We start from the raw sequence: 12164 nt of genomic DNA on the forward strand, positions 1-12164 counted from the left end.
GTCGCTGGTAATTGGTAACTGGTCTCTTTAAAACATCCTCTCCTGGATTTGAGATTCAAAATTGTTCTGTGATTTCATTATAAGTTAGGAAATCTACTCGCATTTGCTCCAATAGATTCGGGTAAGATCAACTCCCACACTGGATTAATTACCTTGTGAATATCACACAGATTTATTAATGAAAGAATTGATGTCTGTTCAGAATGAATCCTGTTTTGGGTAGTTTAGTTTTCAGCCTTTATTCACTGTGTCCTCCGTGGGTGTGAACAAGGCAGAGAAAATACAGTTCAATTTGGCTACCAAATTCTCGGGTGACTTTTAGGAGCCTACAACTGTCATTTTGGAAGCAGGTAAATGACATTCTAAATCCAGCTGAAACAGCTACACTTTGAACAAATATGATATAAGTTCAGTTCTTCCCCCTTCCAGAATTTTGACCCCAGGAGCAACTCTTGAACATGGAAAGCATCAGAAGCATTAGAAAGAGACATGGGGGTCCAGCTGTTCCAACGTGACCTCCAACTTGGAACTATTTATCCCAAGAGATCTATCTTCAAGGGTTTCTATCCTCCTTTCATCCTTTAAATGGGTTTTTATTGGGGCGCCTGGGTGGCTCAGTCGGTGAAGCGGCCGACTTCGGCTCAGGTCACGATCTCGCGGTCCGTGAGTTCGAGCCCCGCGTCAGGCTCTGGACTGACGGCTCAGAGCCTGGAGCCCGTTTCAGATTCTGTGTCTCCCTCTCTCTGACCCTCCCCCGTTCATGCTCTGTCTCTCTCTGTCTCAAAAATAAATAAACGTTAAATGGGTTTTTATTGTGTCAGTACATAAAGACAGAGCATCTGCAATACTCTGCCATCTTGAAAGTAAGAAAATGGGTCTCTCCCAACGTACACTACGTGCAAATCAATTAAATATCAAAATTACGTAAAAGCAATGGGTCTTATTCAGTAAAAAGTGAATAAGGAATCAACATGTAGCCTTCCCTGAAGATGTCGTGTGTGTAAAAACCGTAAAAATGGAAACAGTTATACAAAACAGGAGAAAACCCCAAAAAACAGAAAACACACAGGAACACAAGAATAAAAAAAAAAAAAAAAAAAAAAAAAAAAGGAAGATGAAAAAAAAAAAAAACAACCCTCAAACTGGAAGAGAAATCTTTGCTGTTTGAGTTGTGGGTTAAAGGGCTTTCAACTTAGAGCTGTGTTCCACCAACGTTGAACTGAGTCTTGTTACAACAGTTCCTTCAGGTTTTACAAGCTGAAGCCCTGAGTCTGGAGGAGGCTGGGCCGTGGGATCTATCTGAAGTCTGAGTCTGTGCTCTGATCAGAATCTCTCTGTGATCAAACATCCGGAACTTCGAACTCAGGCCTTGAACTCAGGGCTGATCTCTTCCTCTCTCACCAAGAGTTATCTTCAAGGATACTCCAGGCCTTCAGGCAAATGGCCTTTTGGCTTATCTACTCTCCCGGTGGGTCAGACATGCCTGAAAATATGTTTCTCATTTTGAAATCAACCAATACCTCTCAGCTATAGTAATCAGCATAGGTTGGCTCCTTTTTTTTTTTTTTTAAGAAAATAGAAATTATTTTAAGTTAGAATAAAGAGTTATTAAAATTTAAAATAAGTTGTAGTTAAATTAAAAAATTTAGAGTTTGCAGGGCACCTGGGTGGCTCAGTTGGTTAAGCACCAACTCTTGATTTCGGCTCAGGTCACGATCTCATGGTTTGTGAGTTTGAGCCCCAAGTCGGGCTCTGCGCTGACAGTGCGGGGCCTGTTTAGGGGTCTGTCTGTCCCTCTCTCGCTGCCTCTCTCTCTCTCTCAAAACAAATAAATAAACATTAATTTTTTTAATTTAGAGTTTGGGAAAAATGTTTAAAACATGATTGCAAGACAAAACAATAGAATATATTTAGGTTTATGTGAGACACAAGGAAAACTACAGAGTTTTAAAATACCAATTGCACAATATCGTGGTGGCTGGGTAAACAGTGGGTTAATTTCTAAAACCAAATATACAAGCCCTAAAAAAAATTTCCCTAAGCTTTTGTTTGTCCGGGAAAGTATTTATCTTGCCTTCCTTTCTGAAGGACGACTTTGTGGGTAAAGCATTCATGGTCTGCAGTATCTTTCATTAGTGCTTTGAATGTCTCGTCCAGCTCTCTCCTGGTCTGTAAGACCTCTGCCAAGACATCCACTGATGGCTTTGTGGGAGCTCCCTTATATCAGATAATTGTTTTCCTCTCACTGCTTTAAAAATTGCCTTAGATTTTAGGCAGTTTTATTATAAAGTATCTTGGGGAAGATCATTCTGAATTGAAACTTTGGAGTGACCTAAGAGCTTCATGAACCTGGTCATCCAACTCTCTCCCCAGATGTGGGAAATTCTCCATCAGGATTTCTTTAAAGTTTATTTATTTTGAGAGAGAGAGACAGAGACAGAGCAAACAGGGGAGGGGCAGAGAGAGGGAGAGACAGAATCCCAAGCAGGCTCTGTGCTGTCAGCACAAAGCCTGATGTGGGGCTCAAACTCATAAACCATGAGATCACTACCTGAGCTGAGATAAAGAGTTGGATGCTTAACCGACCAAGCCACCCAGTTGCCCCTCCACCAGGATTTCTTTAAAAAAAAATTTTTTTTTAATGTTTATTTACTTTTGAGAGACAGGGACAGAGTGTGAGTGGGGGAGGGGCAGAGAGAGGAAACACAGAATCCCAGGCAGGCTCCAGGCTCTGAGCTGTCAGCACAGAGCCCGACACAGGGCTTGAACTCAGAAACCGTGAGATCATGACCTGAGCTGACGTCGGATGCTGAACCGACTGAGCCACTCAGGCGCCCCTCCACCAGGGTTTCTTTAAATAAGCATTCTGCTCCTTCCCTTCTTCTCCTTTCTGGATTCCAGTGATGAATATGCTGTTTCTATTCATGTGTCTTATAAGGTCCTATAGGCTTTCTTCTTTCTTTTGTATTTTTGTATTTTTTATTTTTTTAGCTTTTGCTCCTCTGAGTGGATAATTTCAATTCATCCGTTTTCAAGCTCACCTCTTTTTTCTTTCGGTTGTTCAAGTTTTGTTCGAATTCTTCGTTGGATTATTCAGTACAGCCATCGTGTTCTTTAGCACCCAAATTTCCGTTTGGTTCTTTGTTATGTTTTCTACCTGTTGAACTTCCCATTGAGCTCCTGATACCATTAAATTGTCACCTGTGTGTTCACTTTTTGCCTTCTGGGTATCTTTACAAGAAGCAGTTTTGAATTCCTTGTCAGGCAGTTCCTGGATCCCCATTTCGTTGGGGCCAGTTATTGGAGGGGCACCACATTCCTTTGCTGGAGTCATGTTTCTCTCATTCTTCATGATTGCTGTAGCCTTGGACAGGTGTCTGTTCATTGAAGAAGCTGTCACCTCATTCAGACTTTGTGAACTGCTGTTGGTGAGGGAAACTTTCGCCTGTGGGGGGAACATGCTGTGATACCAGACCACGAGGCACAGGGTGCCAACGTGGGAGGTATGTGTCAGGCACTGAGTCTGGGAGGGAGTGATGTCCTTTTGGCTCAGGCTGCTGAGGTCCATGGCATCGATAACCGTGTGGTCCTTGGTTGAGGGCTGTGAGGGTGTGCAGGGGTTGCAAGGGCAGTTGGGGTCCTCAGTAGGTCCAGGGGCTGGGGATCAGCGTAGGCAACAGTGATGGCTGGGGCTGGTGCTGTTCACGCACTTGGCCGCGGGGGCCAGCGGCAGGGGCCGACGGCAGACGCACGGGTAGTAGTGGGGGGTAGGGCAGGCAGCAAGGACCAGGCTCAACTTTGGGCACGCTGGCTGCTGCGGGCTGTCATGTGCTGTCCGCTGACTGCACTGTGTCCCGTTGGGCACGTGCATAGCAGCGGAGGTCAGTGACCGGCGTCTGGCGGGTGGTGTGCAAGAGGACGGCTGAGAGACTAGCCCTGAGTGTGTGCGTGGCAGTAGGGGGTCAGCCGGGGGGGGGGGGCTAATCTGGTGTCTTGCTCTCATGCAGCTGCGGAGTCCGGGCTGGCAGCCGTTGCAGCCGAGGCGGGGGGTGGAGGGGACCAGGCACTCGGGAGGCTTGTGTCAGGGGATGTGAATACCCACGGAGGAAAAGGAAAAGCTGGTGAAATCTGCAGGGCTCTGTGCTGGCCGCTGGTGTCTCTCGTGGGGACAGTTGCCAGGTCTGTCTGCAGAGCAGGTGCCCGGGAACCGGGATGGCTTCTGCTGCGTGGCCGTATGGGTGGCCCCTGCTCTCTTCTTTGTTCCCACCTGTCTCTCAATGTCTCAGCTCTGCCGCCTGGGTGGGGTGAAACCAAAGCAGGTTCTTTCACGTGGTGTCCTGAAAGGCCGGGGAAGCTCACCACTTAGCTCCTTCTTTCTTTCTCAGGCAGGGGGACTCTCTCTAGCTGGGGGGACTCCCCCTTCACCCTGGGCAATGCCGGCTTCGGGGCTGGGGCGATGCGGGCAAAGCCAAGATATCTTCCTTTATTCTCGCGTGTGGTTGTCCTCCGGTTATTTGTTACTGAGGTTCCTTAAGTGGACCCCAGAACCCTCCCGGAGCTGTTGTCGTTTGTGGGCAATTGTGTACTGGTTGAGTTTTGTGCTGGGGGGGTGGAGGCTGGGGTCTCCCCTGCTTGTGGAACGTCTGACTCTCTGCCACTTTCTTACCTTTGCTGAGCCTCGGTGGCCTCCCTTGTGACACGTGAACAGTAATGGCACCTCCTTCCTCGACTTCTGTGTGAGATAAGAAGGCAATGCTTGGTTCAGAGTGAGCACCGAGCCCATCGCAGCAATCTTATGTCATGCAGATCGTGGTGGTGGTGATGCTCGGCAGGCTTCAGCACCATGGCCTCCTGCTGGCTGACTTGACCTTGATAAGATAAATCGGTTTGGGGTCGCCTGGGTGGCTCAGCTGGTTGAGCAACCGACTTCGGCTCAGGTCATGATCTCACGGTCCGTAAGTTGGAGCCCCGAGTCGGGCTCTGTGCTGATGCCTCGGAGCCTGGAGTCCGCTTCGGATTCTGTGTCCCCCTCTCTCTCTGCCCCTCCCCTGCTCATGCTCCATCTCTCTCTCTCTCAGAAATAAACATTTAAAAAAATAAACCAGTTTGTCTATCAACCAGTAAAACTAGGAATCATCCAGTGTGGAGAGCCACAGTCATATGCACTGAAGGCTGGTCCAAGCCTGACTCCTGACTCTGTCCCTTCCTGGCCCGGTGACCTTCGTCGTCTCAGCACCTTGGTGAAAATACAGCGCCACGACGATGAATGGGAAAACATATACAATGGGCTAAGTGCATGTGCCTGCTTAAGGAGCAGTAAGCTCTCTCCCCGTGACTCTTTCTTCTCGAAGGATCCTGTGATAGGGACACAAACTTGGTGGCTTAAGTTCTCAGATTTATTTCCAACCCGGGATTAATTAAGCCACAATTTGTTAGAGCTGAAATCACAGACTTCTGAAATCAATGAGCTCAACTTCCTGACTTGCATTCAAAAATTATATGTTATGCAGAATACGTATTTGCAATAAAACCTCAAACACTATGAAGCACACAGAATAAGATGTTCATCCTACTTTTCTTCCTGGAGAGAATCCCCATTGATCGGTCCGCATGTCACCTCCAACATACTTTTTATATGTTTCCATACACATAATTATACATGCACACAAACACATGCAGCTTTATTTACATGAAAGATGCATTTATCTGTAGAAATACGTGTATGTTTCCATGTTTCTATATAGCCTTGAAAATGTCTGCCATAGAAAAGGCCTTTTTATTTCAATATTTTAAATCTACGTCATTCGATTTCACTCCTGCAAAAAGTCACATGGTGGGGATCAGGATATGAAAAGGCAGCAATCGTTCTATGCTGATGGCTGGCTCTCGTCTGTCTGCAGTGTTTATCACAAACAATACCATATGAGTATCATCATATCTGCATGGTGTGTGCACATATGAGAGTATTTTTGTAGGATAGACCGAAGATGGGGAATACTAGATCAAAGTTTATGCAGTTTGTACATTGTCATAGCTCCTGCTAAATTGTGTCCAAGAGATAGACCCAATGTAAGTTCTCATAATAAGGCATGACCATGATTTTTGATTCGCATCTGCATTTATCGATTCTGCATTTCCTAAATTTGTTTTTTTTATTGTTTTGAGACAGAGAGAGAGAGAGGAATAGAGAGAGAATCCCTAGCGGGATCCGCATTGTCGGTGTAGAGCCCAACGTGGGGCTTGAACCCACAAACCATGAGATCATCACCTGAGCCGAAATCAAGAGTCAGATGCTCAACTGACTAAGCCACCCAGGTGCCCCATTTCATAAGTCTTTTTAATTTTTCCAGTCTGATGAAATCAAGATGATATTGTGATTTTTGTTTGCATTTTCTTGAGTTACAATGGACTTGGGAAATTTTCATGTGCTTTGGCTAACTGATTTTTCTTTACGAACTGCCCTTTCAAATTATTAGCCTATTTTCTCTGCCTTTTTAAAAATGATTTGCTAGGCTTTTTATTTTTATTGAACATTGATCTTTAGTTGGTTATACGTGCTACAAATACTTTCTCTTTTCCCCCTTTTAAAATGTTGCTTATGGTGCCTTTCTTTCGTTCTTATTTCCTTTTACAGATGCATTAAGATGCTACGGAGTTAAGTCTCTTGAGGTTTTCATTTGGGGCTTCTAGGTTTTCTGATTTTTTCCAAGACAAATATTCTTGACCCCAAAGCTCTATAAATACATTCTATATATTTTTCTCAATATTTTCCCCACGCTTTTCATCTAGAACCGCAGACCATTTGAAATTCATTTTCTATATAGGTGGGTGTCGAATCTGGATTTTTTTTTTTAAATAAGCAGTTATTTCATTTTACAAGTATAACTTGCCCTGTAGTCTTTTCTGTCGGATTCCACTGCTCTGCATGTGACCTTTCCTTTATCATCTTCTATCATAAGCTTCCGAAGCCTCAGAGAACTTACAGGGTTTTCCTAGAGCAAAGCTTCTCAACTGAGAGCGATTTCGTTTCCACTTTTGGCAATGTCTGGAGACATTTTCGGTTGTCGCTGCAAGGGGGGATGCTACTGGCATCTAGTGGTAGAGGGTCAGAGATGCCGCTAAATAAACATGGCACAAGGCCGTCCCCCCACCCCTCACATACCGCACCCCTGCAAAGGATTTCCCCATTCAAAATGTCATTGATGCCGAGGTTGTGAAATCTTGTCTTAGAGCCATTACAGCATATGACTATAGGTCTGAGAAAAAAAAAAACAAATCCTACTTGGAAAAGGTACATGAACATGTTTTAAAATCAGTATTTACAATTGCTGGCTTTTCGTTTCTGTTGATAAATCCTCCAAAAGTAGTGATGCATAGCAGCTGGCTGTTTTCCAGGTGAGAATACTGTGACTTTTCACACTGTCATTCTTTTTTTCTTTACTTTTTTTTTTTAATGTTTTTTTTGAAGGAGAGAGAGGCAGAGCATGAGCCGGGGAGGGGCAGGGAGAGAGAGGGAGACACAGAATCCGAAGTAGGCTCTGGGCTCTGAGCTGTCAGCCCAGAGCCCGATGTGGGGCTCGAATCCACCAGCTGTGAGATCACGACCTGAGCCGAAGTCAGACACTTAAGCGGCTGAGCCACCCAGGCGCCCCTCACACTGACATCCTACGAGATGCTCCCTGTCTTCACTCCACAACTGGAATATTGTATTCTCACCGACGACATTGTTTGTTCCTTTGAATGACAAACGCATATACCAATTGTGTGCTGTTTTCAAAGCACTGGCTGTGAGCAGACCAGGTGGGGCGCAAGTTTTCAAAGCTGACTTTACCCCCTTACGAAAACCAGACGGAGGATCATCTGAGCGGTGATGCTGATGTGGGTTTCCATCCCGGACTGATGGAAGCAGCATGTCCAGGTTTGGGACCCGGGGATTTGTATTTTTTTTTTTTTAATTTTTTTTTTAACGTTTATTTGTTTTTGAGACAGAGAGAGACAGAGCATGAACGGGGGAGGGTCAGAGAGAGAGAGACACAGAATCTGAAACAGGCTCCAGGCTCTGAGCTGTCAGCACAGAGCCCGACGCGGGGCTCGAACTCATGGACCGTGAGATCATGACCTGAGCCGAAGTCGGACGCTCAACCGACCGAGCCACCCAGGCGCCCCCAGGGGGATTTGTATTTTTATCAGGTGAACCGGATGGTTGTGAGGACGAGCTGGGTTTGGGGACCGCTGCACGCGACGCTCACAGACATCCTGCCCGTGGGAACAGAAGCTCCAGAATGGCTCTTTGCCATGAAGGGAATTTAACCCCGAGGATAAAGTAGGACCGGGGCTTTTAGGGTTAAAGATTTCCCTGTATCCACCAGCATCAAGAGATGTAGTAAAAAGATGACTCATAATAACCACGATCTCCTTGAGGTTTCAAAATATCATAAGGGAAAACCAAGGGGGTTGAAGGAAACAAGTATGCAAGTTGCTCATTTTCTATGGCTGCTAATGATAGTTTGTGTGGGTTTAGTTTTCTTTCATCTCAAAATGGATTTAAACATTAATTAAGTATCATAAGTCTGCGTTGCGTCTAACAAACAAATATAGCTAAGCCTAGAGAATGAGATCACATGGATTTGGTCCGCACGATGCCAAGAAAGTGCCGTGAGTCACCTAATGCCACCCACGGAGGCATTTTGCAAAATCTTCTGATAAACGGACCTTTTGACGTTTATCAAGATGTTTAGCGTCCGGGGCCACTCAATCCCAGAGATAAAAGAGGTCTGAGCAGAGCGGTGAAAGGCTTGAACTTCCAAAATTGCTTCAGCGATAGCCAAATCATTTTCTCAAGCACACTGAGCAGTTAGAAAGCGACGACAACCAACGGTTGTCTTCAAGTCCTTAGATGTTAGCCTTCCCCATCCGTCCTATCTATCATCAAGTTGGTTTCCTGCGGAGTGTGTCAAAGAAGGAAGAAAAATTCGAAGTGAACTGACAAAAATTGGATATATGCCTGCCAATTCATAAAGATACCTGTGGTGGAAGAATTATTTTAAAAAAAAGACCCGAGAGCTAGCTAGACCCAGGTCCCTGGTGGAGAGCATTTTGGCAAAAGAAAGTGAAGGGTAGAAACCAGAACATGTCTGAGGTCCCTGTTAATCCTGGGGACTTGGTGACATCTATACACAGTCAATCTGTCATCCAGGTGATATGAAATCTGGCTAAAGATGGGATGGTGGGCAAAAGAGGGCTATTTCTTCCCATGTACATCAGCTACCGAGAAAATTAGGGCATCCGATAGCCCTGATCTGAGTACTGACTCACGACTCCCTCTGAAGCCACATCCAGAGTGTGTGGATACTGGAGCAGGAGGTCTGGCAATTTGAGAATGACATCCGAAAAAAGGAGGGTCTTAGGATTTTCACATCTGTAATAAATCAGCAGGCAAGGGGTGCCTGGGTGGCTCAGTAGGTTGAGCGTCTGACTCTTGATGTTGGCTCAGGTCATGATCTCACGGTTTGTGGGTTCAAGTCCCAAACTGGGCTCCCTGCTGACAGTGCAGAGTCTGCTTGGGATTCTCTCTCCCTCTCTTTCTGCCTCCCCCCGCACCTCTGTCTCTCTCTTTCTCTCTCTCTCTCTCTCTCTCTCAAAACAAGTAACTAAACTTAAAAAGAAATTAAAAAGAAATCAGCAGACGAAGAAGTGTAAATGTTGAACTTAAAACTACCTAAGACTTGTGACTACATCTATACAGGTAAATAAACCCAGTAGCAATCAGACGTGGGATTAAATCACTCAAGAAGGCAGATAAGTAATTCAGGAGCTATCTAAATCGGTGCCTTTGTCCCCAAACATCTTTTCTTCCCTAATTATGAGAAATTACTCTGTTTTTCATAAGGCCTGAAGTTCCAAAATAAAAAAGAACTTGGTTAGCGGGGCACTCAAGTGAAGGGGACGGAGCACTGGAGTAGGACTCAGGGTCTGGGGTCGCTGGGTCACTAGTTGTGTGACCCTGGGGCATTCACTTCCTCCAACTAGGCGCTGGAGTCTATAAAAATTCGGTTGAAACCAGATTGGTAGTTTTCAAACTGTTGAAGTCTGGTTTCCGTAGAAGGGCTGCAAGGAGTCCACCAACATGGGCATTCAGTTTTGTTTTCAAATGTAATTTTGCTCATTTATTTATTTATTCTTAGTTTTCATTTAAATTCCAGGTGGTTAACATACAGTGTTATGTTAGTTTCAGGTGTACAATATCGTGATTCAACACTTCCATACATCACCTGGTGCACATCACCTTAATCTCCATCATCTGTCTTACACACCCCACCTCCCACCTCCCACCTCCCCTCTGGTGACCATCAGTGTATTCTCTATGGTTGAGTCCATTTTTGGGGGGCACCTGGGTGGCTCAGTGGGTTAAGAGCCCAACTCTCGATTTCAGATCAGGTCATGATTTCAAGGTTTGAGAGTTCGAGCCCCACGGCAGGTTCCATGCCAACAGTGCGGAACCTGCTTGGGATTCTCTCTGCCCCTCCCCTGCTCTCTCTGTCCCTGTCAAAATGGATGAAAAAATAACATGTTTTAAAAGTCTGTTTTTTGGGGGCGCCTGGGTGGCTCAGTCGGTTGGGCATCCGACTTCGGCCCAGGTCACGATCTCACGGTCCGTGAGTTCAATCCCCGCGTTGGGCTCTGGGCTGATGGCTCGGAGCCTGGAGCCTGCTTCTGATTCTGTGTCTCCCTCTCTCTCTGCCCCCTCCCCCGTTCATGCTCTGTCTCTCTCTGTCTCAAAAATAAATAAACATTAAAAAAAAATTTAAAAAAAAGTCTGTTTTTTGGATAATTTTACTCATTTAAATAACTCAGTTGATATACAACATACACATTTGTGATTACGTGTGATTCTGTGCCGACGGCTCGGAATCTGGAGCCTGCTTGGGATTCTGGGACTCCCTCTCTCTCTGCCCCTCCCTGCTCGCACTCTGTCTCTCTCCCAAAAATAAAATGAAACATTAAAAACATTTTTTAAATAAAGTGATCACCTTTATAGGAATACAACATATCGAGGCTGACAAAGTCCTGGCAGATCAGCTCAGAAGAGGGAGACAGCGTGCCCACATGGTTAAGACCAGCTTCAGCGTGATAAGGGCTAAGGCAGGCAAGGCGCACAGGGAACCAAAGGTGACAGGTGGAGGGGAGAGGAAACAGGCTAGAGCCAGGTCCCTGCTGGCACACTGCAGGCCTTCAGGGGACACCTTAGCACCATCCCCTGTCGCCCTATAAAGGGACTAAATAGGAAGTGTCCCTGCGTCCAAAAGTTGCTTCTCCTCCCTCTTTATTCTTGCTTGGGGATTCTCTCCATTTCCAGGATGTAGCAGCCTACCTGGCCTTGCCATTAATGTTGACATCTCTCCATTCTAGAAGATTCTCCCCAAGGGTTCCTGCCTTGAGATGTTTATTTGGTTGTCTGTTATAAGCCTAGTCTATCTTTCCAACAGGGAATACGCAGACTCCTTAATCACATCAATAAACACCAAATAGATCAAAACGAACAACAACAAAACCCAAAAAATCCAGAAGCTTTATAAATAAGTTCTTCAATGTCCTTAAAAATAAAGACAAAATAATTTTTATTCCTGCTTTTTCAAACCTGTAATATACCCAGCGAAGGATGGAAAAATTGGGGATCATGAAAGACTCGAGGTATCCCCGAGTTTCTTCAAAAATTTCTCCCAAGGCCATTAAGGGGTAAGCACGGGGATGTGCAGGTTCAGCTGTGGAGCCTGGAAATCCCAACTGAACGCTCAAGCCACAGGCTCACCTAGTGTGGACTCCCACCTATCAGAGACACGGAGAATGGTGGAATGTGATAGACCTGGGTTCAAATCCCGGCTCTGCTCCCGCCAACTATGGGCCCTTGGATGATCTGATTTTCCCTTTTCTTACCTATAAATGAATAATGACACCTTCCCTGAAAGATTGCTGTAAAGCCTAGGAAACACCATCATGGGCGAAGTGCACAGCATGGTGTCTGGCATCTAGAAGCCACTTAATATGTCGTTGGTATTTATTGTTGCCATTCTTCTAGGATGAATACCATTTGTAGGCTTGAGGCGGAGAAGACTGAAAATAAATCTGACTACTGGGAAATGTGCTATTTCACGTTTCAGTTAAAA

This window comes from Neofelis nebulosa, chromosome 13, assembly GCF_028018385.1.
Source record: "Neofelis nebulosa isolate mNeoNeb1 chromosome 13, mNeoNeb1.pri, whole genome shotgun sequence".
NCBI lineage: Eukaryota > Metazoa > Chordata > Mammalia > Carnivora > Felidae > Neofelis > Neofelis nebulosa.